The 26,029-nt window shown below is 42.1% G+C and overlaps 1 long non-coding RNA gene across 1 annotated transcript in view; it reads right to left on the reverse strand.

Annotated features, from left to right (window-relative positions):
- Positions 1 to 8,526: 8,526 nt before the first annotated feature.
- The window catches only part of LOC122459333, a 49,720-nt gene continuing 32,217 nt past the window's right edge, over positions 8,527 to 26,029 (reverse strand). The window contains exon 3 of the long non-coding RNA XR_006279948.1: positions 8,527 to 8,621. This is a non-coding gene — a long non-coding RNA (uncharacterized LOC122459333). The remainder of the gene's footprint in view (positions 8,622 to 26,029) is intronic.

Genomic DNA, 26,029 nt, shown 5'->3' on the forward strand with positions numbered 1-26,029 from the left:
TTATGTGATCTCTTGATTCCAGCAGCTGGGGCTTTAAGAAAATCACCAATATAGTGAGACCCATGATAAAATTGTGGGAGTTGGCAATATATCTTCCACGCTTGCTACCACGGGTGGTGAGTTTGGTGACATGGGATAAAAATGCTTGAGCCCTGTCTTCTACTGTGTTAATTTCTCAGGTGGTTAAAAATACTTGACCTTCTCTGATCTTGGTCTATACTATATCTTTCACTGTCGCTCATAGGGGCTAGAACTAGTAGTTCTTGGGGTGTGGCAGCACCCCATGGCTTGAAGTAGGTTCTATCCTATACAGGGTTTACAGAATGTTTCAATGGCTCTCAGCACCCCTACTACACAAATTGTTCCAGCACCCTTGCTGTCTCTTGCACCAGTGATGAATTATGAGTTGACATTTTTACCTTTGAAATACTGCCAGAATAGTAAAGGAATAAAGAACTGGACATTTATCAAGTGAGACATGCTTTCTCCAAAGCCCAGCACCAGTAAACCCTATCAGGTTTCATCATGGCACAATCTGGAAGAGCACCATTTTTCATCCTGTCTCAGGGAGACCTCTTCTAAAACCTCTTCTTTTTTAGACTATCAGTTTACGTGCTCACATTTAAGCATGATGTTACCCACTCAGGTGGTGTGCTCAGATGAATGCAGGCTGTCACAGTGCAGGGTAGCTACACCCTTATTCTCCCTCTACGGTCCCTTGAGGGCACCTGTCATAAATATAAAGGGAAGGGTAAACACCTTTAAAATCCCTCCTGGCCAGAGGAAAAACTCTTTCACCTGTAAAGCGTTAAGAAGCTAGGATAACCTCGCTGGCACCTGACCACAATGACGAATGAGGAGAGAAGATACTTTCAAAAGCTGGAGGGAGGGAGAAACAAAGTCTCTCTCTGTCTGTGTGATGCTTTTGCCGGGAACAGAACAGGAATGGAGTCTTAGAGCTTAGTAAGTAATCTAGCTAGAAATGTGTTAGATTCTGTTTGTTTAAATGGCTGAGAAAATAAGCTGTGCTGAATGGAATGGATATTCCTGTTTTTGTGTCTTTTTGTAACTTAAGGTTTTGCCTAGAGGCATTCTCTATGTTTTGAATCTAATTACCCTGTAAGGTATTTACCATCCTGATTTTACAGAGGTGATTCTTTTACTTTTTCTTTAATTTAAAATTCTTCTTTTAAGAACCTGATTGCTTTTTCATTGTTCTTAAAATCCAAGGGTTTGGGTCTGTGTTCACCTCTGCAAATCGGTGAGGATTTTTTTATCAAACCTTCCCCAGGAAAGGGGGTGTAGGGTTTGGGGAGGATTTTTGGGGGAAAGACGTTTCCAAGCGGGCCTAATATATCTGTTAGACGCTTGGTGGTGGCAGCGATAAAGTATAAGGGCAAAAGGTAAAATAGTTTGTACCTCGGGGAAGTTTTACCTACGCTGGTAAAAATAAACTTAGGGGGTTTTCATGCAGGTCCCCACATCTGTATCCTAGAGTTCAGAGTGGGGAAGAAACCTTGACAGCACCCATTCTAGGCACCCAGCTCCTCAGCCATCACTGCATGATGTCTCTGTCCCTCCTGACTGGGGGTTTTCTAAACTGCAGAGTTCCTTTTCCACACTGTGATATCCCCAGCAAGTTGGACGGTCTAAATAGGCCAATGTTTGAACTTTGCTTTCTCTCCAAAGAATAGCTGTAATTGCCGGCAGTCATAAGTTACCACAAGAAAAAACACTACAAGTTTTTATATGCCTGCGAAAAGCTTACCAGTGCTCACCCATCAATCTTCTGAGGCCTCAGTAGGCTAAAGTCTTTCCAACACCTCTTGGACTGAAGGTCCTGTCCATTTGCTGGATCAGAATGAAGACCCTGACTCAGTTTAAATTCAGCTCTTTGACCAAAAGTCCTTTCTTAGTCCATTGGTCTCTGGAGAATCCAGTTTGAACCAATATATATGAGCCTCTCCAAGTGGTGGTATCTCTCTGGAGGTGTTACAACCTGAGTGTGTTTGCCTAATCATGCTCCATTATTCTTAGTTCCTGGAGAGCTGTAGCCCCCCTACCCATGGAATTACATACAATCCCTGGCCCACAATGATACCTCAACTTAATACAGCAAGATCTCCCAAAGATATTGCAGGAAATTGCCATAGCTGTGTCCCAGACATTTCTGTTTGCCTTTGTGGCTAGGTTTTCTGCCAATACTGGCAATGGGTATAGCCACTTGTAGCATCTCTCTTATTCAGCAATAGGTTTTTAACCCGATTCATCCCAGGATTTTATGCACCCTGTCACATCATCTGTTTAAAACAGATGTGGATAATCTTCCATAGCACACTTTGCTGCCTTTAATCTTCACACCATTATTTTTCATGAAACCATCCTTTACTTTTGACAGTTTTTAAAGGTTAAGTATACGTCCTTATCTGGGATTCTGCTTGCCTTCATTATTTCTGCTAGCTGTGTTAATAACATCCTAAACAAGAGTGCTCTGATGTTTTGGAGTAGCCAGCTCTTGCATTAATGTACCAGGAAAGGACATATAAATGCCCTGTTTTACCAGACTTCTTTTTGCTGCTACCTGTGCAGTAGTCAGCTAGAGGGCATGACAGGAGAAAAATTTACATACAGTGCTCAATGTCACTTTGCTGGAGACTATTCCTGCAAATGATTGCCACCCTCTCTAAGGGAGCTGTCATTGCTTATCACACATCTGGGGTGAGATGTCCATTTAGTTTTTAATAAATCTGTTCTACGTGTTTCTGTTTGCTATGTAATCATCTCATGATCTATAGCTTTTTAATATATTTCTGTTTACTTCTGATATGGTAAACCTAGCCTTGCTTTTACTTTGTTCAAAATATAAATTGATCTTTAGGGGTTTGCTGCCACCTGCAGTTGAAACCTCATGTTAACCCAGGTTTACATTACCAATTAAAATACTACAACCTAGTATCTGAAAGAGACTTTCAAATTCCAAATAAGCTAATGAGCAAGTTGATCCAAAGGTATCTTATTATGACTCGCATATTGTGTTCTCATTCTAATAGAATGAGGAGGCCAAAATGACAAGAGACAATTTCTTCCATTCCTAAAATACTGCTGCACATCTAACCCAAATATGCATTAGCCAAAATTATCACCATTTGATGGCTTTTCAGTCATCTATGTGAAATGAGTTGACACTCTGAGTCCAGTTTCTAGTGGATAAGTGTCCACACAACAAAAACCACCACCCCAATTGGCAACCTTGTTTGCAGTCTCAGCAGGGTTAATTTCAATAGGGTCCGTGTATAGAGGGAACCTTCTATCTACAGCCCTTCCCTTCCTTCATGGAAGTGCAATCAGACATCTTACAGCATAGCCCTTCTCCCCCTCTGCATCCATAAAGGAGTCCCTATGACCACAGGAATCTGTATGGGGAAGGTCTGGGGAAATGCATGTAATGGCACACCCTCCAAGCTCTTCAGGGAATCCACTTAAAAGCTAGTGTAGCCCTTAACTTATCATTTATCATTTATTCATCAGCCTGCTGTGGAACCTTATTCATCGTAAGTACGTTTGGGAGTCAGAGGCAGCCACATATGTAGTATTTCCTGGCACTGAGGCTGTGATGTCATTTTCTTCACCTCAGGATCCCTCCCATGGGTTTTCCCAGTGAAGTATACAATCTGAATGCATCCTAGTATTCAACTGGGAGACATTAATATCTGTCTGTGTCAGGATGACATAGATTTGTGCAATAATAATCCTTGCATAGATAATTGTAATGAGACTACACCTACAATATTGAATAGCTTCCGGGCACTTTAGTACCAGAAAGAGGTAGATAGGACACTCAAACCAGATCAACCGCAATCACAGCTTAACCTTTTTTATTATTTTCGACCTATCACTATATGCGAAGAACAATACAGCAGGACAGACTTCATAGTGCACAGAATTCAAAATCTTGGAAATAAATGTAGACTTCAGTCTTGCATTAAAATACCTTAATATGTTATGAAGATCTATAAGGCAACCCCTTCATGGAAAAAAAGATAAAACAGAGAAGAACATAAGGGATGTGAGTACATTTAACTAAATTGCAATGATATAAAGGTCTTTTAGCAGCCAGACACTGTTGCATCTTTTCAAATAGTTCCTGTTAATTAATGTTAATTTCTCTACCAGTGTCATGATAACGAGCTCTTTAACACAGTCTGCACGGGAAAGAAACATCTGTTTTCATAATCTTAAAATGCCCCTTTTGAACTCTAGAAGAGGAGTTAAAACCCATTTCCCAATGTTGGCTGGGAGCATCAACTCATCTAACACAACACATTCACAAGTTAATTTGTGGATTTAAAGAGATACTAACATAACAAGCTTTTTTGTAGCCCTATTTTTTTCCTGGAAGCCTTGACTGAATGAATAAAGTACTATGGGCCTGATCTTCAGCTGATTTACAAAAGTGGAGTACCTGGCCCCCTTTTTTAAAAATACATTTCATACACACTTCACTCATTTAGAAATATACCAGTCACATATATGTTCCTTCCAATAACAGTTTGTTTTCTTCTTATTACTGTTTATGCTCTTTCATCCAATTGGGAGTACCTAAAGTATAAAGTGTAATAAAAGAACAACATCACAACCATCAGAATGAAGTATACCAATTTACTTTAGTTTAATCACTATGTAAATTGCTAGCTTGTTTTTGTTACAAAAGCAATGTTACAAAAGCAATATCATAATTTTTTGTGACAAATGAAAAATGTTACTTATTCAGATGTTGCAGAGATGAAACAAGAGTGATTTTATTTTACCAACTCATCTTTTTCAAAGAAGGCTTAGAACAGCAATTTAAAAGTTTACATAATGGGAAACAGTTTTCAGTGTTGAGTCCAACATCAAAAATTGTAAGCCAGGGTCAATCCTACTTTAGGAAATTGTCTGGGGGTTTTAGGGTTTTTCAGTGTTATGCAGGGAATCAAGGATGGTTACTGGCAATTGGAAGATGGAGTGATTGCAACTCATCTTTAAAGTGATTTTCAACCCACTTTCCTGCTCTTGGGAACAAATCATGATCATTAGATAAGTACACTGCAAAGGAAAGAGTATAGGCTAGTGGTTAGAGTCAGGAGATCTGGTTCTAGTCCCAGCTATACCATTGATTTGCTTTGTAATCTTGAGAAAGTCACTGAACTTCTTTTTAGTGTCTCATTTTACCCAGTTGCAATGTGGGGACAATAATACTTATGTAACAAACGTTTGGTGAGGTTTTAGCAATTAATGCTTGTAAAGTGCTTTGAGATTCTTGAATGAAAAATGTTCTTTAAAAGCAGAGAAGCAAAGTGTTATTGTTTATTATGTGACCCCATCACTAATGACAAGTACATTCAATAATACACAAGAATTTCTGATACCAAGACAGCCCTTTCTGTAAAACTACACGAAAAACTTACTGTAAAATTTGAGTAGACTATTTTTAATAGTCAAGACATTCAGAACAAACTATTTTCCCCAATATCCTTCTTTCAATAAATAGTGAATAGTGTATTTTGAATCCTTTCATCTAACAGGCAGATGTTTCATCCCTTTGCGTGGGAAACTGGGAAGTTTGGGAAACAGAGCATGAGAGCCTCTTCTTTGGTCTCAGAGTTCATGTCTCCATTGCAAAAAAAAACCTGCAACACTGAGTCTCAGAGCCTCGGTCAATAGACTCGGACTTGTGGGACTTGGGCTGCGGGTCTAAAAAATCGCAATGTAGATGTTCAAGCTCGGGCTGGAGCCTGGGCTCTGAGACCCTTCCCATTCACTGGGTCTCAAAGCCTGGATCCAGCCTGAGCCTGAACATCTACACTGCAACTTTTAGCCCTGCAGCCTGAGTCCCACAAGCTTGAGTCAGTTGACCTGGACCAGCCATAGCTGTGCCATGGGTCTTATTACAGTGTAGGTGTTATAGTACTCAAAGAGTACTGTGAATGGCAGGGGCCAACAGATACTGACATCTGGAATTTTGAGGCAAGTGGCAGCAACTTTATTAATTCCTTAACAGGATAACTTCTCAGGGCAATAGTGAAAAGGGGAAGGCTATCAATGCTCTCTGTCACCTGCCTTCCCCATTTTTGATAGTTAAATCCTGAACATCACAGACTCAGAACTTAGCAGCTGCTCAAAACTTAGGCCCTATCTGAACCTCCATTACTCCTAAGGACTATGGTGGCCTGCAACCCAGAACAGCTTACTTCCAGGGAACCCCTCTGGCCTCAGAGGATGCAGTGGTATCAACTCTGAAAATTCCTTAGTGAGTCACAGGAGTTTGGCTGGGGCTGGAGCCAGTCTCACGATGATGCAAGTAACTCCAGCCCTTAAAAGAATTTCAGCCCCACCTTGGGGAAATCTCCCTCTGATTGGCTGCTCCTTCTTACTTCTACCTCCTGGGGAAGAGAAGACAACAAGAACTGTTGCAGGAAGAATGCACAGCTCTCCTCTCTCCCCTCAAGAACCCAAAGGACTTTTTATTGGGAGAGGGAGAAGCTGACACCATTCACAGAGAAGGGCAGATGATAGAAAAAGGAGGGAGCACCCCAGCAGCTCAGGGTGGCTCCACCTTTCCCTCCTATGAGTAATGGGTCATTCTGCTGTCTGCTCCTCCTCCCTTCCCGTCCATCCTTGCGACACCAGGACTGGGAAGGAGGAGAGGTATGAAGAACACCTGGAGCTGCCCCCGAGCCTGAAATGGGGAGAGGGGACCCTGTTGAAGTCCCTCAGGCCTGGGATAGGGAATGAAGAACCTGTTAATAGCAGGAGAAGGAAAGATCAGGTGGGAGGGTGGGGATAGGCAGATTGTGGGCATTTAGGGATGGCAGAACTGATATAAAGGCTGGGTGCATAATTAATTCCTGGGATGAGGGATGGGCGAAACACACAGTGGAATATAAGGTGGATAGAAAGCTGCCTAGATCATCGGGCTCAACGGGTAGTGATCAATTGCTCCATTTCTAGCTGGCAGCCAGTATCAGAGTAAGCGGAGTGCCCCAAAGGTTGGTCCTATGGCTGTTTTTTTTCAATATCTTCATTAATGATCTGGAGGATGGTGTGGATTGCATTCTCAGCAAGTTTGCAGATGACACTAAACTGGGAGGATGGTAGATACGCTGGAGGGTAGGGATAGGATACAGAGGGACCTAAGAAATCTGATGAGGTTCAACAAGGTCAAAAGCAGAGTCCTGCACTTAGGATGGAAGAATCCCATGCACTGCTATAGACTAGGGACCAAGTGGCTAGGCAGCAGTTCTGCAGAAAAGGACCTAGGGGTTACAGTGGACGAGAAGCTGGATATGAGTTAACAATGTGCCCTTGTTGCCAAGAAGGCTAAAGGCATTTTGGGCTGTATAAGTAGGAGCATTGGCAGCAGATCGAGGGACATGATCATTCCCCTCTCTTCGGCATTGGTAAGGCCTCATCTGGAGTACTGTGTCCAGTTTTGGCCCCACATTACAAGAAGGATGTGGAAAAATTGGAAAGAGTACAGTGGAGGGCAACAAAAATGATTAGGGGGCTGGATCACCTGACTTATTAGGAGAGGCTGAGGGAACTGGGATTATTTAGTCTGTGGAAGAGAAGAATGACGGGGGGATTTGACAGCTGCTTTCAACTACCTGAAAGGGGGTTCCGAGGAGGATGGATGGATCTAGACTGTTCTCAGTGGTTCTAGATGACAGAACGAGGAGTAATAGTCTCAAGTTGCAGGGGGGGAGGTTTAGGTTGGATATTAGGAATCACTTTTTCACTAGGAGGGTGGTAAAGCACTGGAATGGGTTACCTAGGGAGGTGGTGGAATCTCCTTCCTTAGAAGTTTTTAAGGTCAGGCTTGACAAAGCCCTGGCTGGAATGATTTAGTTGGGGATTGGTCCTGCTTTGAGCAGGGGGTTGGAGTAGATGACCTCCTGAGGTCCCTTCCAACCCTGATATTCTATGATTCTATGAATTAGAATTTTGGGGTTTGGATTGAAGCTTAAAGCTTTGCACCATCAGGCAGCCAGCAAGAACCCTGGAAGAGGGCCAAAATCACTTTATTTAATAAATGTGGGAGAGTTATCCATACACACACACACACGGGATGACCAGGGAGTTCAAAAATCCAAAGACAGACCAAAACCACAATATAATCTTTTAAAAATCGTCTCGTGATTTTTGGGGTCTGACTCATGATTTTTGAGCTTCTCAGTTTGGCAATACTCAGAATGGTGCAGGCTTGCCCACAAATCCAATCCTTTCTCCCTAGAAAGGTGTGTTGATGCCGAATTCACAGGGAAAGGGCTATCCCAAACCATCTGACTTTTACAGTTTTTGGGAGAACCAATCACCAAACCAATGTTTACACCCCTAAAAATTGATGAGAGTCAAACTCTGCTGCCAGAATCTACTACCCAAAGTTGTGATCATGTGAAATAAACAATATATCAATAAAACAAACAAAACCTGTGCTGATTGGTCAAATTGTACCACACAAACAGACCAAGTAAGTCCTTAAGTTAACTGTGCCAACAAACTGCAAAAGTCCTCATAGTCCTTAGGATACCTATGGAAGTCTCCAACTGTAACCATAATGTCCTGTGAAACCAAAACACAACCTGCAAACCAAACAAATGGCAAATTCATTATTACATTCCACCAATAACCATACAGACAGGTGGAGGGCATAGCAGATCAGGAAGGGGCCCTCTTCTGTACTGAATGCTAACATCAACTGCCCTATGCCCATCGCAGCCAACCCAAGAACCTGTTACATGGGTGATGACTATTCGATGAAAGCCTCATCTTAGAGGTGCTGCCTCACAGACCAGCTGTTGCAAGAGGGCATCCCAATGGATGTGGCACTTCTCTCCAGGACCTGGAGCACAATCTCATGCTGGATGGTAAGGCCAATGTGCCTTATACTGAAGGGAAAATTAGAGTTTACTATCTTTCAAAACAGGACTGTGAATTACAGAGCAGTTAGCTGAGAAGCTGCAGCAAATCACCTCTATTCTCAGATGTGCCCAGACTCTCCAAGGAGATTAAGAAAGATCATTAATATTAAAGACTCTGAATTCCCCCAAGGATGTTTGATGTTCTGATTCACTGAAAAAATAAATGTGTTTTATCAACAGAATGATTTGGAGCCATGATCTTTCCACAGCCCTTACAGCTGTCATGGCCTCCTGACATGAGAAGTCACATAGTGAATGGGTGAAAGGTATATCCTCATTCAGCCTCAGGGAAAGGCATCTGTTGCCATTAATCTGGATTAATCTTCAGATAAAGAATTACTCTGGTTGTTGTTTTGGTCAGGAGACAGATAGGGCTGTCTGCAGAGATCCCTTCATCTGAGGGGCAGATGGAATCTGAAGTAGAAAACTCACTTAACAGTCCAGTTCCCTCTGTGCAGTCCAGGCCTCTATAAGAGTACCAGCCTGCTAATGAGTTATTAAGGCCTGGGGTGTGTTTTCCTAAATCTAAATGAGAAAGTAAAACCAAAACATGCCTTGTCTCTTTCAGCCAAAGCTGAAAATCAAATCTCTTTTGAGCATGTTACTGTAAAACCTGAAATCCTGGTAAGCTGCCTTCTTTAACGGACCCAATAATTTAGTCTGTGTTTAAGTATGGTTTTATTAAGCAAAGAATCTGCACTTAATTCTGGGTATTTTATATGTTGAGAGTTTCTCTATGTTTGACCATATCTTTCTCTACAATATGCTCTATAACACTCATTGACTTGATTGTCGAGATGACTTTCAGGTTCCATGAAGGAATATCTCAGTTTTCTTATTTTTAAATGCAATTTTTAGCCCTTTTCCCCTGTGAAGATAGCCTTGAAAACATACACTGGTAGAAACTGAAATAAATAAATAGTAGGGTTAAAAGGAACAGGCAGCTGACCTCCACTTCTGCAGTCACAGAATCATAAAAATGTAGGGCTGGAAGGGACATCGAGAGATTCTGTAGTCCAACTTCCTGCACTGAACAGGGACCAAGTATATCTAGACCATCCTTGATAGGCATTTGTCCATCCTGTTCTTAAAAATTCCAATGACAGGCACTCCATAACTTCCCTTGGGAGTATATTCCAGTACATAATTACCCTTATAGTTTGAAAGTTTTTCCTAATATCTAATCTAAATGTCCCTTGCTGCAGGCAGATTGAGCCAATTAATTTTTTTCTTTCCTTCAGGGGAAATGGAGAACAATTGATCATTGTCCTCTTTATGACAGCTCTCAACATATTTGAAGACTAGTCTCAGATTCTCCTCCAGTATTCTTTTCTCAAGACTTAATATGCCCTTTTTAAACATTTCCTCATTGGTCAGGTTCTCTCAAACTTTTATCATTTTTGTTGCTCTCCTCTGGACTGTTCCCAATTTGTCCACATCTTTCTTAAGGTGAGGCACCCAAAGCTGGACCGAATACTCCAGCTAAGGCCTCACCAGTGCAAAGTAGAGCAGGACAATTACCTCCCATGTCTTACATATGACACTCCTGTTAATAAACCCCAGAATGATATTAGCCTTTTTTCATACAGGCATCACTCACATTGTTGATTCATGTATAATGTGTGATCCACTATAACCCCCCAGATCCTTTCCAGCAGTGTTACTACCCAGCCAGTTATTCCCCATATTGTATTTGTGCATTTGATTTTTGCTTCTTAGGTGTCAGACCTTGCACTTGTCATTATTGAATTTCATCTTGTTGATTTTAGACCAATTTTCCATTTTATCAAGGTCCTTTTAAATTTGAATCCTGTCCTCCAAAGTGTTTGCAACAATGCCCAGTTTGGTGTCATCTGCAGATTTTATAAGCATACTCTCCAGTCTGTTATCCAAGCCATTAATGAAAATGTTAAATAGTACCCAATCCAGGAAAGACCCCTGTGAAATCCCACTAGATATGTCCTCCCAGTTTAACAGCAAACCATTGATACATACTAAAAGTTATGCATTTACCGTTTAGTAATATTGTCTAGACCACATTTCCCTAGTTTGCTTATGAGAATGCTATGTGGTATTGTGTCCAAAAAAATCAAGAGCACCTGGATGTATCATGACTACTGGTTCCCCTCATCCATTAGGCCAATAAATCTGTCAGAGGAGGAAATTAGGTTTGTTTTGTATGATTTGTTCTTGACAAATCCATGTTGTCTATTACTTATTACTCTATTAACCTCTAGGTGCTTACAAAGTGAAATGTAATAATTTGTCCCACTATCTTTCCAGGTATCAAAGTTAGGTTGACTGGTTTATAATTCCCCAGATCTTCTTTATTCCACTTTTTAAAGATAAGTATATTGGCCTTTCTCCAGTCTTCAGGGACCTCACCAATCCTCCATGAGTTTTTGGAGATAATTACTAATGGTTCTGAGACTTTCAGCTAGTTCCTTAAGGAAACTTAGTGTTAATTTTGTCAGGTCCTGCTAACTTAAATACATCTAACTTATCTAAATATTCTTTAACCTGTTCTTTCCCTATTATGGCTTGTGGTCCTTTCCATTATGTATTAAGCACTTTGGTCTGATCTACACTGCCACTTTACAGTGCTGCAATTTTCTTGCTCAGGGATGTGAAAAAAACACCCCCCTGAGCACTACAAGTTTCAGTGCTGTAAAGTGGCAGTGTAGACAGAGCACCACCTCTGGTAGCCATGTGCCCTTGGTAGCTATTCCCCTCATGGGGGTGGTTTTTTTACAGTGCTGGGAGAACTCTCTCCCGATGCTGGTGCCACAACTACACAGCCACGTTAAGGCGCTGCTGCGACAGCGCTTTAACGTTGCTCGAGAAGACACACCCTTGGTCACAGCTACCTTTTCTAATGAAGACTGAAGCAAAATAGACATTAAAAACCTTTGCCTGCTTGATGTCATCTCCTTCCCCACAAATCAATGGGCCTATATATCCCTTTGTCTTTTACTTGCTCCTAATGTATTTAAAGAAACTCTTCACATTGTGTTTCACGTCCCTGGCTAGGTTTAACTCATTTTGTACCCTAGTCTTTCTGATTTTGTCCCTCCATGCTTGTGCTATTCATCTTTAGCAATTTACCCAGGTTTCCACTATTTGTGGAATTCCTTTTTGATTTTCAGGTCATTAAAGGACTCCTGATAGAGTCATATTGGCCTCTTTCTATTCCTCCCATCTGTCCCTTCACATCATGATATTTTGCTGTTGTTTCTTTAATGTTCTTTCCTTGAGAAACTGCCAGCTCTCCTGGACATCTTTTTCACCTAGATTTTCTTCTTATGGGACCTAACCTACCAGTTCTCTGAGTTTGTTAAAGTCTGTTTTATTGAAGTCTGTTTTCCTTATTCTGCTGCTCTCATCACTTTCCTTTGATTTAATAAAATCTATCATTTCATGATCACTTTCACCTAAATTGCCTTCTATTTTCAGATTTGCAACCAATTTCTCCATCTTAGTCAGAATCAAATCTAAAATGGCTGTCATCTGGTTACTTCCTGCACTTTCTGAAATAGGAAATTTTTCTCCATACATTCCAAGAACTTATTGAAGATTTTGTGGTTTTTGGTATTACTTTTTCAGCAAATATCTGGGTAGCTGGAGTCCCCCATTACAGTTCTTGTAATTTGGATATTTTTGTTAGTTGTTCTAAAAGCACCTCATCCACCTCTTCCTCCTGATTTGGTGGTGTACAGTAGACCCCTACTATGATGTTTTCCCCCTATTGTCTTCCCCCAGAGATTTTCAACTAGTCTGCCTCTCAGCTCATTCTGGAGGTTAGAGCAAGTGTGTATATTCTTGATGTATGATGCAATATCTCTTTCTTTTTTAACTGGCCTGTCCTTCCTGAACAAGCTAGACCCTTCTATGCCCATATTCCAATCATGAGATTTTGCCCACTAAATTTCATTAATGCTAATTAAGTCAAAATTTAACATGTGTACTAGAACCTCCAGTTCTTCCTATTTATACCCCATACTCCTTGCATTTGCGTATATACAGCTAAGATGTTGAGCACATTTCCCTACTATTGTCCCACTTGATGCTCCTATAACCCTACTGTAATTTACCATTCCCTCCACCCCAACTTTCAGCCCTTTCTTAAGGTCACCTATCTGTAGGCTTTCATCATCTGCTAACTTTAAAAATGATTAAAGATTAAAGTATCTGTTGGTAGAATTATTTCATTATTAAAATATTTTCCGTGTTGCTGCTGCAGAGTTCATAAGCTCCTGGCATTGATGTGGAAGCAGCATACAGGAAACTAAATGGGGGTGGCTCTAAATTCTAATCTGAGGGAAATAGGAGGGGGCATAGTTGTATGGGGACTAGTCTGCAGATAAAAGAGTGGGAGAAAGTTACAGAGGAAGAAACAGCCCACATAACAGTATAAAGTATGTTTCACAAATAAATCCATTCTACATGCCCACCCATGTAACACTGTCCTCATGATATGGAGAATAAGATATAGGGAACCAAATGAGGTGATGAGGGTTATCTGGATAGGGAGGTTGCCTCATGAGTAAGTCTGTGCAGCTGACAAGCTCTGTTGATCCTTTCATTTGAATGCCTGATTAGGGGGCGGGGCTTCTCTGACTAGGGTTCCTATAAAGGTAGGTAGCCAGCCAGTCAGTCAGATAGCAGCATAGATAGCTGCTGTGGCATTGGAGCCAGCAAACAGTGCTGTAAACAGGGGAGTTTGAGTGGGAGTTCTGTTGGAGGAGAAAGTATTTGTATTTGGTTTTGCATTTGTAGTATTTGTATGTGTAGAGGCTTGTTGGGGCTTTGTGCTGGGAGAGAAGCTGAGCCCTGATTAGGGGGTGGGGCTTCTCTGACTAGGGGTCCTATAAAGGTAACCAGCCAATCAGGCAGCTCTACAGGAGCCAGCAAACAGAGCTGTAAACAAGTTTACAAGTTTTTGTTTACAAGTTTACAAGGGGAATTTGTATTGTGGTGCTTGTTTGGGGTTTATTTTTGCTGTGGGGGGTGGTCTTTTAGTGTGGTTTCTGTTTCCCAGATTAACAGGATTTAGGTGGGAAGGCTATGACTGATACGGAGGCAGCTGTGGGAGTGACTCCTATAGTGGAAGACACAATAAACCAGCACAATGAGGATGACTGGATGTGGAAGCTGTAGTATGTACATGATTCTGGAGGGGGTACCTAGTAAGAGTTGTTCCTGCATGAAATGCTGTCTGATGAAGGAAAAGATCTGAAGTTTGCAGATGCAGGTGGAAAATCTGGTTGAGTTTAGGAAGGGGTTTAAGCAGATTATGGAGCAAAGACATGAGGTATCTGAAGGGAAAAGCTCAGACTTGCAGATGGAAGCAAGGCTGGGGAATTTTGAGGGAAGACTGGGTGAGGAAAGTGGTCAGTGGAAGCATGTGACTAAAAGAACCAGGCAGAAGAAAAGACGGGCTAGTGAAGGAGAACAGGTTTGCAAAGTGGGGAAAATGAAGAAGGGGCTCAGCAGGTAGTTGCTGAAGGTGGAAGGGCAAGGAAGAAGAGAAGAGCGGCTAGGCCTATAGGAAAAGGGGAAGAGTCAAGGGAGACTACACCAAATATGAGCCCCAGGAGGATACAGGATGGGTTGAAGAAGATTATAAGGGAGAATAGGAATGGAAAGAACTTGCAGCCAGAGGGAACAGGGGAGAGACTGGAGAATAGCACCGTCACCAGGAAAAGGCAGGTCTATGTGATTTGGGACTCTTTATTGAGAAGAATAGACAGGCCTGTAACTAGAGCTGATCCAGAGAATAGAAGGGTGTGCTGTCTTCCTGGTGCTAAGATATGGGATGTAGACCTGAGGTTGAAAAGGATCCTAAAAGGAGTGGGAAAGAATCCACTAATTATCCTTCATGGGGGAACAAATGATACGGCTAGATTCTCACTGGAAAATATTAAGGGAGACTATGCTAGGCTGGGGAAGACGCTTAAGGAAATTGAGGCTCAGGTGATCTTTAGCGGGATCCTTCCTGTTCCTAGAGAAGGGCAACAAAGGTCTGACAAGATTATGACTGTCAACAGATGGCTTAGGCAGTGGTGCTATAAGGAGGGCTTTGAGATGTATGGCCACTGGGAGGCATTCATGGACAGAGGACAGTTCTCTCGGGATGGACTTCATCTGAGTAGCGAAGGAAATACACTTCTAGGATGGAGGCTGGCACAACTGATTAAGAGAGCTTTAAACTAGGAATTTGGGGGAGATGGTTGGGAGACGTCCAGGTAATCTCCACGCCTGATTTTAGCATTGAGAGGAAAGAAAACGAAGTAAGAAAGGATATAGCCATAGGTAGGAGAAAGTATATAAGGAGGAAGGGCGGTGTGGATACTAGTCTAATAGGTTATATTGGCTGTAGAATGACCGTGCCTAATGTGAGTGAGGCCAAACAGCAAAAATTAATATGTTTGTACACCAATGCGAGGAGCCTAGGTAACAAAATGGAGAAATAGAGCTACTGGTGCAGGAAGTGATCCCAGATATTATAGGGATAACAGAAACATGGTGGAATAGTAGTCATGACTGGACAACAGGTATTGAAGGGTATGTGCTCTTTAGGAAAGACAGAAATAAAGGTAAAGGTGGTGGAGTAGCATTGTATATCAACGATGAGGTAGAATGTAAAGAAATAAGAAGCGATGCAATGGATAAGACAGAGTCCGTCTGGGCAAAAATTACACTGGGGAAGAAAACTAGTAGAGCCTCCCCTAGGGTAGTGCTTGGGGTGTGCTATAGACTGCTGGGATCTAATTTGGATATAGATAGAGCCCTTTTTAATGTCTTTAATAAAGTAAATACTAATGGAAACTGCGTGATCATGGGAGACTTTAACTTCCCAGATATAGACTGGAGGACCAGTGCTAGTAATAATAATAGGGCTCAGATTTTCCTAGATGCGATAGCTGATGGATTCCTTCATCAAGTAGTTGCTGAACCGACTAGAGGGGATGCCATTTTAGATTTGGTTTTGGTGAGTAGTGAGGACCTCGTAGAAGAAATGGTTGTAGGGAATAATCTTGGCTCAAGTGATCATGAGCTAATTCAGTTCAAACTGAATGGAAGGATTAACAAAAATAAATTTACAACTAGAGTTTTTGACTTCAAAAGGGCTGACTTTCAAAAATTAAGGAAATTAGTTAGGGAAGTGGATTGGACTGAAGAACTTATGGATCTAAAGGTAGAGGAGGCCTGGGATTACTTTAAATCAAAACTGCAGAAGCTATCGGAAGCCTGTATCCCAAGAAAGGGGAAAAAATTCATAGGAAGGAGTTGTAGACCAAGCTGGATGAGCAAGCATCTTAGAGAGGTGATTAAGAAGAAGCAGAAAGCATACAGGGAGTGGAAGATGGGAGGGATCAGCAAGGAAAGCTACCTAATTGAGGTCAGAACATGTAGAGATAAAGTGAGACAGACTAAAAGTCGAGTCGGACCTTGCAAAGGGAATTTAAAACCAATAGTAAAAGGTTCTATAGCCATATAAATAAGAAGAAAACTAAGAAAGAAGTGGGGCCGCTTAACACTGAGGATGGAGTGGAGATGAAAGATAATCTAGGCATGACCCAATATGTAAACAAATACTTTGCCTCAGTCTTTAATAAGGCTAAAGAGGATCGTAGGGATAATGGTAGCATGACAAATAGGAAAGAGGATATGGAGGTAGATATTACCATATCTGAGGTAGAAGCAAAACTCAAACAGCTTAATGGGACTAAATCGGGGGCCCAGATAATCTTCATTCAAGAATTGCCAGCCCATTAGCAAGAATTTTTAACGAATCTGTAAAATCGGGAGTTGTACCGTATGATTGGAGAATTGCTAATATAGTTCCTATTTTTAAGAAGGGGAAAAAAGTGATCCGGTTAACTACAGGCCAATTAGTTTGACATCTGTAGTATGCAAGGTCCTGGAAAAAATTTTGAAGGAGAAATTAATTAAGGACATTGAAGTAAATGGGACAAAATACAACATGGCTTTACAAAAGGTAGATCGTGCCAAACCAACCTGATCTCCTTCTTTGAAAAAGTAAAAGATTTTTTAGATAAAGGAAATGCAGTGGATCTAATTTACCTAGATTTCAGTAAGGCATTTGATACCGTGCCACATGGGGAATTATTAGTTAAATTGGAAAAGATGGGGATCAATATGAACATTGAAAGGTAGATAAGGAATTGGTTAAAGGGGAGACTATAACGGGTCCTTTTGAAAGGTGAAATGTCAGGCTGGAGGGAGTTACCAGTGGAGTTCCTCAGGGATCGGTTTTGGGACCAATCTTATTTAATCTTTTTATTACTGACCTTGGCACAAAAAGTAGGAGTGTGCTAATAAAGTCTGCGGATGATACAAAGCTGGGAGGTATTGCCAATTTAGAGAAGGACCGGGAGATCATACAGGAGGATCTGGATGACCTTGTAAACTGGACTAATAGGATGAAATTTAATAGTGAGAAGTGTAAGGTTATGCATTTAGCGATTAATAATAATTTTAGTTATAAACTGGGGACACATCAATTAGAAGTAATGGAGGAGGAGAAGGACCTTGGGGTATCAGTTGATCATAGGATGACTATGAGCCGCCAATGTTATATGGCCGTGAAAGAAGCTAATGCGGTCTTGGGATGCATCAGGAGAGATTTCCAGTAGGAATAAGGAGGTTTTAGTACTGTTATACAAGGCACTGGTGAGACCTCACCTGGAATGCTGTGTGCAGTTCTGGTCTCCCATGTTTAAGAAGGATGAATTCAAACTGGAACAGGTACAGAGAAGGGCTACTAGGATGATCTGAGGAATGGAAAACTTGTCTTATGAAAGGAGACTTAAGGAGCTTGGCTTGTTTAGCCTAACTAAAAGAAGGTTGAGGGGAGATATGCTTGCTCTCTATAAATATATCAGAGGGATAAATACTGGAGGGGGAGAGGAATTATTTAAGCTTAGTACCAATGTGAACACAAGAATAAATGGATATAAACTGGCCACCAGGAAGTTTAGACTTGAAATTAGACGAAGGTTTCTAACCATCAGAGGAGTGAAGTTTTGGAATAGCCTTCCAAGGGAAGCAGTGGGGGCAAAACATCTATCTGGCTTAAAGATTAAACTCTAAATTTATGGAGAAGGTGGTATGATGGGATAACATGATTTTGTTAATTAATTGATCTTTAAATATTCATGGTAAATAGGCCTAATGGCCTGTGATGGGATATTGGATGGATGGGATCTGAGGCCCAGGAAAGAATTTTCTGTAATACCTGGCTGGTGAATCTTGCCCATATGCTCATGGTTTAGCTGATCGTCATATTTGGGGTCGGGAAGGAATTTTCTTCCAGGGCAGATTGGAAGAGGCCCTAGAGGTTTTTCGCCTTCCTTTGTTGCATGGAGCACGGGTCACTTGCTGGAGGATTTTGTGCTCCTTGGAGTCTTTAAACCATGATTTGAGGACTTCAATAGCTCAGACATAGGTGAGGTTTTTCGCAGGAGTGGGTGGGTGAGATTCTGTGGCCTGCGTTGTGCAGGAGGTCAGACTAGATGATCAGAATGGTCCCTTCTGACCTTAGTATCTATGTATCTATGTATTAAGTACATGTGGGTACCCCAGTTTTTGGAGCCTGTCCTGCAATCCCAGTTGGTTTTATGAAAAGCAGTGTTTTGCCTCACTTTTTGCCTTGGTGAAATCCTGTAGATCTTGTTTGTGAGTCCTTCAGCTGGACAAAGGATCAACAGCTGTGGAGAAAGAGTGACTATGCTGACTTAATCCGGTCATCCAGACTAGGTGGGTCTCATTATTTCCCATTCAGCACAGGCAAAAAGACAGATTTCCTGAAGGGGAAAGCAGAAGAGATCCTTACTTTCTTTCCTTCTTAACAGTAAGGTGGGAATTGAAGAGTAGAAAGTGGTACTGCAGAGGATTTTGAAGGAGTGACAAATGTGGAAAGCACAGAAAACCAGAGACAGGTGATGCTGACATTTCTTATATTTCCTGATCTTTTAAAAATATTTTCATCAGTGAGGTGGATTGCATTAAAACAGGATTGGGGTGGTGGGGGGGAAGGGCTTATGCAGTTAGAAAAGCAGGAACAAGTCTGTCTTGAAGTGAAGACAATAACTTTGTGACATCACAGTTGGTTGCTGTGGAGACACTTCCATGAGGCATCACAGGCTTTTATTTCCCTAAAGAGATCTCGGCAGACAAGGACACTAGGACTACAGAACTTCAACATGAAAGCCCTTAACTTTCAGTGTGAATGTCTCTTTAGTATCTGTGCACATTAGTATACCATTAGAGGTTCTGATTTTGGTCAAGCAAAGTAGTAAACAAACTGAATTACTGTTTTAAAGTGCAAATAAACCTTGCAGAGCTATTTAAAATACATGTGTATGTACTGACCTATTAGTATAGATGAATACATTTTTACTTCCCCTGTTGGGGAACAATTAAAAATACCCAGGCCTTAAACTGAATAAAGCACCTCAAAATGCAACAGTCAAAATTACTGAAAAGGCATTTTAATGATATACAAGCATGATGATAGTCTTTGAACAGGAAGTCCCCTGAAAATCTGTGTTTGGAAGAGATGAGAAAATGCTGACATTAAGGTCACATTGTTCCCCATAACTTTCCTATGCAAATACAAAATTAAAAGTTAGCTTAAGTAATTTAGGTTGATACATATGTATTGAATTATGATATTCAAAGATGAAGAATTGCTGATAGTAAAAAGTGTTATGTTGATGTAATGTTAATGATTTATAACATAGAATGGAGAATGAAACACTTTATGAAAGCTTGGATAAATGTATAACTGGGTATGTGTAGTATTAAACAGCACTGACTGGAGGAAAGCTAAGGAATAAATAATATGAAAAGATATAAGAAACCAAGTAGAGGGGCCAAAGTCAGAGAACACTAGACTAGAGATTTCACATACATTTGGACAGGTGTACCATTTTTTTAGAGGCAATCTAAATTCCTTGTCAGAATAAGCATACTTGCACCTGTAATGTATCTGCCTGGGAAGAAAATTGCCTGTCGCGTATAAGATCATTACCTACATGGTCATCAACAGCTTGCAGAGTCAATATTAATTGCCTGTACATGTGAATTGCCTCTAAAAAATGGCACACCTATCCAAAAGGTGTGTGAAATCTAGTGTCCTTTTGCAAAATGTTCACTGGGACCATAAATCATGAATAGCTGCAGTATTTAACAAATCTGATTTTCATTGATTGTGAAATTACACAATAATATATGGGTGTGGTGGTTTGTTTTTGTTTTTGTTTTTTTGCCCCCTTTCCCACTTAGTCTCCTGAAACATTCGCTATTTCACTAGCTTAAGGAGATCAGAGGAAGGAAGGATCATCTTGTGGTGAAGGCATAAGCCTAGGACTCAGGAATTTTGTGTTCAGTTCCCAACTCTGCCATAGCTTTCATATGTGACCTTAGAACAGGGGTTCTCAAACTTCATTCTACTGCAACCCACTATTGACAACAAAATTACACAACCCCAGAAGGGGGTACCAAAGCCTGAGCCCACCTGAGCCCTGCTGCCTTAGATGGGGCAGGGGCAAAGCCTGAGCCCCAACATCCTGACCAGGGGGCCAAAGCCCAAGGGCTTCAGCCCCATGTAGAGGGCCTGTAACCTGAGCCCTGCTGCCAGGGCTGAAGCCCTCAGGCTTTGGCTTGAGCCCTGGGCCCCAGCAAGTCTAAGCCAGCCCTGGTGACACCATTAAATGGGGTCCCTGACCCATAGTTTGAGAACCACTGCCTTAGACCAAGTTAGGTACCTAATTTCCATTGGTTTCAAGGAAGTGCAAGGATTTCAGTAGAAGTTGGGCACCTTAGTACTTTGAGGATCTGAGTCATAGCCCATAATTCAGCAAGGTGCTTAAAAATGTGTGTAGCTTGCTGAACTTGGGCCTTTATCCCTCAGTTCCCAGGCTATTAATTTCCTGTCTGTCTTGGTTACTTAGATTATAAATTCCTTGGGACAGGGACTGGCCCTTATAATATTCATACAAAGCACAACAGGGCATTGAGACACTATTATGAACCAGCCTGTTGGGGACACCAGGCATGGCCACTATGCCATGGTAACTCAAGGGGATGGAAGACCACGAATGTCAATGAAGCACCCTCGCTCTAGGCCCAGATGGCCCCCTTCTTTCCTTTTCTGCCTGGAGATACTCACAGCCTTCAGGCTGAGAGATTTGTAACAGTGTATTGCAGGCACAGACTAGCTGGAGCAAGATTAGGTCAAGCAGGACAGGAATGTTAGATAGTGCTGAACAAACAACTCCATATATGGGGAAATAAGAGGAAAAAGGGGAACTGGCCGGTATACCGGATTGGCTATATGGATACTTAAGACAGCTTGCTAGTGGATAAGCATGCTAAAGAATGAATATATAAAATATGTGTAACTGCTTGCACTGGTGTGCAGGATTTGAGATTGTTGTCTCCCTGTACCACTTGAAGCTTCAAATAAACTTTTTTCTACTTCTCCACCCCATTGTGATTATTGGGCGATGCACACTGGGCAACGAATCCAGCTGTTGCCTGCCTTGGGCATTTTGTGCCAGCCAGTTACTGTTGCTTCTCTTTCTTCCGTGTATTTGCAACCTGTCAGGGAGCTGAGGCTTCATTAAACCTTGTTTTGAGTATACAGCCAAGGCATAACCTCTTGAATTTTATTTTTTGCTATGTCATTTCCACATCAGTGGAAAGTTGTTTTGGTTGAGACCTGAGTAAAAATGATTCAGAAAAAAACGAAAAGCAATTTCCTTAACAGGTCTGGGCTTCCTCTGGAAGAGTTTGAATTTCTCTCTAAGGAGACCATAGTTAGAGAAATGCACGTTTTAGGAATAATGGGTAATCAATATTAAGTTCAAAGGGCAGTTCTTACCCAGTTTGTCCCTTTCATGCCTCTGTCATGTTTTCCAGTAGTATAAGGGCCCTACCGTCAATCAAACCCTAACCCTGCCCCCCCTTCACTGGAAGTCCTGCCCCCTTGGGGTATTACTTCCGGGGTCAAGGCTGCCACATAACCAGAAGTAAGGTGTGTCATGTGACCCCTCTAACAACTCCTCCCACTTCTCTCTACCAATCGGGAGGGGTTTCACCCCTCTAGGACTGGCCCGAGAGGAGATGTGACCAATCAGGGCGAGTTCTGGGGCGGGCTGTCCTCTCCGGAAGTGGGTCATGTGACCCCTCTAATAACTTCCCCCCCCCCACCAATCAGGATGGGTTTTGTTCTGATAGGACCGGCCGCAAGAGGAGATTTGACCAATCAGGGCGAGTTCCGGGGTGGGGTGACCCGTCTGGAAATGATTCGTGTGACCCCCTAACAACTCCTCCCACCAACCTCTACCAATCAGGCCACCCCGGGAGAAGATTTGACCAAAATAGGGCAGGTTCTGGGATGGGGTGAACTGCCCAGAAGAGGGGTGTGTGACCCCTTTGCCAATCAGAGCGCAGCACCATCACCACACAAGTCCTAGCATCAGGCAGAAGAGGCCATCTTTTACCAAGAGCGTGTGTTTTAGAAATCGTGGAAACATGGACTCCTTCACCCCCGTGAGAACTTTGGACTTTGTTTTAGCCCCAAACACCTTTGGATTGTGTGGAGAAAGCGCTAAATCAGTGAGAGTTCCAAGAAGGACCCTTTGGCCCAACCGTTATGGAAACCAACCCCAAAACCCAGCTGCTTGTGAAGCACCCCAGTAAGCGTGATGGCCTCTTGTTGTCCACCCTGCTAGAGGTGGAAGGTGATCATGGCTTGGGGGAGTTACTGGCGGACAAGGTGAATGGAAAAGAGGTGGCTCGGGATTTTTAGTGTAACTTCCGCTAAAGGCATCATTATCCACAAGTGTCACTATCCATCATTATGTCCCAAAAACAGGTTCTCCTGGTTACTGACCCTGCTGCCCCCAGGGATGCTAAACACTTTCATTCCCACATGGTCCACAGGGTATTTAGCATTAGTGGTAAGCAGGACCTCAGCGTGCCCCAGATGAACGCTCGTGGCCACCCGTACTTTCTTCACAAAAAGGGATGCTGATAGAATGTGCAGTTTAAAGCCTTTGGTTCCACTGCCCATTAAACAGAAAGCCTCTTTACTGCATGTCAGTTTAATTTTCACATCCACTCCATTCAACAATAGCTTTTGTTAAAAAAAAACAGGTTGCTGTGTAGATGACGCAGAAGCTCTACTGTTCTGCTTTGGGCAGTTAGCTTTGCACGCCTCACAAACCCTAGATTCTCGCTATCCAATTCCGTTTCTTCCTGTTGTTCGGCAGTGTCTTTGTAAAAGAGGCCAGTGGAAAATTGTGTGGCAAGGGTGTCATCGCTGTAATTGAGCACTGATTCTATAACCAGTTACAGTTGTAACTTTGGCTTACAAGGCGGTCTCACAGCGCAACATCCAGCTGACTAAAAATAGAGGCCACTGGGTAATTCACCAGGCCCACCTCAGTGTCCGTGGCGAGTTCAATTCAGTCTCCTTTTACAATCTTGCAACACAGGTACAACAGTGTGTTTTAAATCCATATAATCTACGCCATTCCCTGCTATAAAAAAGTCAATGGGAGCAGACTCCATAACAGCCGACAGAGGTGGCACCTCATTGTAGATGCTTTTCTCAATGCTCGTCTGCGTAGGGGCTATTTGGAGCAAGTCTAGTTCGGATTTGGTGCACTCTTCACACCCGCAGTGAATAAAAGCCATGTTGATTAAAATATATCTTTTATCAGGTGGAAAGCGTCTCCTCTTTCACCCCAGCTTCCTCTTGGACTTTCACTTCTGGCCAACCCTGCAGGTCAAAGCCCTTCTTTTAAAGGGTTACGGGGGGATCTGTGTGTTGTGGGTATGACGCATTTCTCTTTCTCTTCTTCCTTCTTTTAATGTACATCAGCCCCGATCCTTCCTGTGAAGCTGTATTACCCACCTTCTCCGGAACAGTATAGGAGACATGACCTACCATGTCTTTAGCTATGTTTTGAGCGGCAGTTTTTGCATGTGGTTTAATAATCTCTAGCCCCCTCCTCAAAAGCGATACGGCTTTTTGAAAGAGGCTACAGAAATTCCACCCACGCCCGCCCCATACATCACGGGGGCCCCATGATATGCAGGAAGGGCATATCCCGCCTGGGCTTTGTAATATTCTGTAGATGTTGGGGTCGCCATAATTTTTTAGGATCACCATAATAGTGTTTTGTTTTTTAGAAAACTTGCTCTCTCCGGGGACGCAGGTGTAGCTTGATGATCACCTTGCTAAAGCAAAATGAGATGCTTCTGTTCTGATCTGTCTTTATTTCAATGGTAATGGAGTCGATGTGGTGTTTACTGATAGGGATGTAATGAGGTTTATCATAGGTGATGGTGACAAACTGGTTGTTTCTTCCTTGGACGGGGATACAATGTAACAGGGGAACAAAAGTCCCCCACAAACTGGTGTTCTACAATATCCGTGTACAGTACGAGGAATTAAAACCCCCTGTAATGTATGCTGAGAAAGGGAATTTTTGGACGCTGCGTTTGGGGCCCAAGCCCAGAATGTTAGCTAGTTCCCCACTGGTAGAAAATATATAAGTAAAAGTGGTGGATTTAAGTCTAATTTTTCTACCCACAGGGTCGTAGTTCATGACCCTCTCAGGCGGTCCGGGGTAACGAACCACGGTACTGTTCATATGATCCAGTAATTCGTGTATGGACGAGTAATAACCTCGTTGTAGGATGAAACTCCACGCCATATCTCCAAAGGTGATTTCAAAAGGGGTGTCTTTTTTGATACAATACCCACACTGCTGGAACTTTATTTCCACTAACCCCAACGCCCAGGCACGCGGGAGATCCAAGGGCTTAATTAGCCATCTTGTAAAGTTCGAGCAGGTGTTTTGGGGAAAAAACTGCAGAGCTGGCGTTGCTGGGCAAAGTAATGTAAAACCCACTTCATCAGATGTAATGCATCCGATGAAGTGAGCTGTAGCTCACGAAAGCTACTCTAATAAATTTGTTAGTCTCTAAGGTGCCACAAGTACTCCTTTTCTTTTTGCAAATACAGACTAAACACGGCTGCTACTCTTGGGCGGTGTGGATACTAGTCTAATAGGTTATAATGGCTGTAGAATGACTGTGCCTAATAGGGTACAAAATGTGAGCGAGGCCAAACAGCAAAAATTAAGATGTTTGTACACCAATGGGAGGAGCCTAGGTAACAAAATGGAGGAACTAGAGCTACTGGTGCAGGAAGTGAAACCAGGTATTAAAGGGATAACAGAAACATGGTGGAATAGTAGTCATGACTGGACTACAGGTATTGAAGGGTATGTGCTGTTTAGGAAAGACAAAAACAAAGGTAAAGGTGGTGGAGTAGCATTGTATATCAATGATGAGGTAGAATGTAAAGAAATAAGAAGCGATGCAATGGATAAGACAGAGTCCGTCTGGGCAAAAATTACATTGGGGAAGATAACTAGTAAAGCCTCTCCTACGATAGTGCTTGGGGTGTGCTATAGACCTCCGGGACCTAATTTGGTTATGGATAGAGCCCTTTTTAATGTTTTTAATAAAGTAAATACTAATGGAAACTGCATGATCATGAGAGACTTTAACTTCCCAGATATAGACTGGAGGACCAGTGCTAGTAATAATAATAGGGCTCAGATTTTCCTAGATGCGATAGCTGATGGATTCCTTCATCAAGTAGTTGCTGAACCGACTAGAGGGGATGCCATTTTAGATTTAATTTTGGTGAGTAGCGAGGACCTCATAGAAGAAATGGTTGTAGGGGACAATCTTGGCTCAAGTGATCATGAGCTAATTCAGTTCAAACTGAATGGAAGGATTAACAAAAATAAATCTGCAACTAGAGTTTTTGTTTTCAAAAGGGCTGACTTTCAAAAATTAAGGAAATTAGTTAGGGAAGTGGATTGGACTGAAGAACTTATGGATCTAAAGGTAGAGGAGGCCTGGGATTACTTTAAATCAAAGCTGCAGAAGCTATCGGAAGCCTGTATCCCAAGAAAGGGGAAAAAATTCATAGGAAGGAGTTGTAGACCAAG

The sequence above is a fragment of the Dermochelys coriacea genome, chromosome 3, assembly GCF_009764565.3.
Source record: "Dermochelys coriacea isolate rDerCor1 chromosome 3, rDerCor1.pri.v4, whole genome shotgun sequence".
Classification (NCBI taxonomy): domain Eukaryota; kingdom Metazoa; phylum Chordata; order Testudines; family Dermochelyidae; genus Dermochelys; species Dermochelys coriacea.